General features: G+C 44.6%; 1 pseudogene; it reads right to left on the bottom strand.

Annotated features, from left to right (window-relative positions):
- Positions 1-1252: 1252 nt before the first annotated feature.
- Positions 1253-2033, bottom strand: LOC102010187 (annotated as a pseudogene).
- Between the last annotated feature and the right edge of the window lie 926 nt (positions 2034-2959).

Raw genomic sequence — 2959 nt, 5'->3', positions numbered from 1 at the left:
TTTTTTTTTTGTGGATACAGATCTCACTATGTAGCCTAGGCTGGCCTGGAACTCATGATTCTCCTGCCTCAGCCTCCAGATTGCTGGGATTACAGTTGTGTGCTATTCTGCCTGATTTGTAGTTCACTTCTGAGAGGAAGCTGAATAGAGCTGGGCCCCTTGAGAGGATCCCTTGGGAAATGGCATGGAATTGTGACTAAGACTCCAATCCCCTCTGAAAACCTGGGACAGCAGCAGACAATGAAAGAAGAGAAGTCAGTCCTTTCTTTGGAGTGGGCACGGCAGCCCGGGAACACACTACTGATCTGAATGGCACTTGTGAATTCACTGCGTGCTTCCAGGTGACATAGGGGCTACATGAAGCTATATGTCTGGACTTTGGCAACTCCTAGAGCTGGATATTGACACTACTGTCATCTTTATTTCCATACATTTCTCTGTCTGACGTTAAAATCTCAATTTAGTCCGTAGAGTACAAGGGTGACTTGCACATTTTCATGAAAGCAATTATTCCCAGTAGATATTACTCTTCAGGACTCAGCTTTGCCCAGAGCCATATGTTTTGAAATGTCAGGTACTTTCTCTTATACACTGGTAAGTCTTCCAACTTGTTTAATGTTGCAATCGGGTAGTTGATTTTTTTGATCAGCAGATACTCAAATCTCTGCCCTATAGGGAGTGCTGACACTGACATGAAGCAACTTGTTAAATCCAGCTTTCTACCTTGCACCGTGAGCTAAACGAGGCCTGTACAAAGGAAAGGCACATTACATCTTGAAGTTACAGAGTAGCACAGATAGAAAAGATGCTAAATATCTAAACTCACATTCTCATTTTACTAAAATCCTGGAGGGCAGACACAGTCTTAGTTAGTTCCACCTAATCAATATGATTAGCTTTGTTTTCTTTTTCTTTTTTATTCTTTCTCTCCTTTTTTTTTTTCAGTACCGGGGATTGAACCCAAGGTCACCATACTGAATTATATCCCAACCTATTTTACATTTTAAAATTTTGAGACAGAATCTCACTAAGTTGCATAGGCTGCACTCAAACTTGTGATCCTCCTGCCTCAGTCTCCGAGAGTGTGGGATTACAGGCCTGCATCATGAGACCTGGCTATGACTACCTCTTTATACTTGGCATGTAAAATAACTTAGATTATTTATATTGCAATTCCTCTGGGAAGAAAACTCTTCTACATCTTCTCCCTCTCTGATCAGAGGGCCATCTGCCACATGTCACAGATGAAGGCTCAGCTGGTCATCATGTGAAACAAGTTACTACTCTCCCAAAAAAGTGTCACCAAAGGGTTAGTCTTAATTGCAACCAGGTGTTCGTTTCCTCTAGTCTTAAAGCTTCCCTTTTTAAACCTCATGACTGAAGTATTGTTGTTGCAGGTTCCTTCAGGAAAGATGAATATGAGCAGTTCATTCTCATCAGCAATATGTTGCCTTATCTCTGTAACCAGGTGTCAATCCTTCATTTCTGAGCATTCAGACCAGACATGTGGACAAGCCTTAACCACAGCTTTCTAAATTCCCATCATCCACCATGAACCTGGCCAACCACAGCACAACATCCATCTGTTGTCCAGATCAAAACGTGTATTGGAGAGTTTTGGTAGGCACATAAATTCTTCTCTTCTGGGGTCACTACTGCTTGTTATAGTTATGAATGGTACTAGAAGAGATGCATACAGATCCAGCAGCAAGTGAAATGTACCAGTTTACTCAGCTGGTTTTTTGAGGCTGAGGTCTGGCAGCTGCCCAACCAGCGTAGTTCTTATAACCAGCAAAGTGATCACAGTGAAAGCCAGGTAGCCCTCAGAGGCAGTAGGGCGCGGGAGTGTGTCATGGCACCCAGCACCCACACCGCAGTGAGCTTTTGGCCATGTAGCAGAAACTAAAAGTGGTTTTTGAGAGGAGAGTTCATGGCACCAGCTCCTCCATGGAGAACCTCTGGGTCTCTTCATGTTCTATAGTGGCTTTTGATCCCACAAAAGCTAAATTTTTAAGAACTACTCCTTTGTGCATTTTTCAATTTAGATTGTGGCCTAATTTAGATTGTAAAGTTTGCAATCACCAGGGTCTTCATGCAGATCTTGGGGATGCCCAGTGACACTCCCAGGGCCAAGGACAACAAGATGAGGCTGGGTACTAGCACTGGCCAAGCAGGCAGGACCCTCCTGGCCAGGTCTGTGCACCCCCTCCCCGTGGAGGAGATGCAAAGGTGACCTGTGTCCCTGACACAAGCAGCCCAGTCAGAGCTCAGAGAGCAGAGGCCATCTGAAGCCAGGGCCCCTGTAGGCATTTACTTTACTAAGTTTAAACCTCAGAGAGAAGATGCCCGGTGTCCATTTCCACTTTGCCCAGAAAGCTTCTTGGCTTTCAGAGAATCTGCTCATCTCTCAGCCTATTTGTGAATGGCAGCATTCTTTGCCCTCAGTCCTTAGTTCCTCTCTCTCCTGTCCGGGGAGTATAGCTCCGATGCCCACTGATGTTGAGTTTGGCCTGTGATTTGTTTTGCCCCATGGCATAAGAAGAATGTTGAGTTTTAGCTTTGAGCTCATGCTTTATGATTCATGCCAGCTTCTAGCACTCCTGTCATCTACTTATATCCTTGATGATAAGACACATAGGTAGCATATGCCCTGGACACCATGTGATGGGAATGACCTCTGACCTCGGTGCTGTTCCTCCCCAGAAACCTTGCCTTCTTTATTTGTGTGTGTGTGTGTGTGTGTGTGTGTGTGTGTGTGTGTGTGTGTGCGTGCTAGGAATTGAACTCAGGACCTTTGAGTTACATCCAAAGCCCTTTTTTATTTTGAGATAGGGTCTTGCTAAGTCACTAAGTTGCCTGGGCTGGGCTCAAACTTGTGATTCTCCTGCCTCAGCCTCCCAGAGTGCTTGGATTATAAGGATACCTCCACCTTCATCTACCTAATTTTATTCTAACCATG

The sequence above is a fragment of the Chinchilla lanigera genome, unplaced genomic scaffold (assembly GCF_000276665.1).
Source record: "Chinchilla lanigera isolate Chin_1 unplaced genomic scaffold, ChiLan1.0 scaffold00111, whole genome shotgun sequence".
Lineage (NCBI taxonomy): Eukaryota > Metazoa > Chordata > Mammalia > Rodentia > Chinchillidae > Chinchilla > Chinchilla lanigera.
This window is presented reverse-complemented; position numbering and strand designations above follow the sequence as displayed.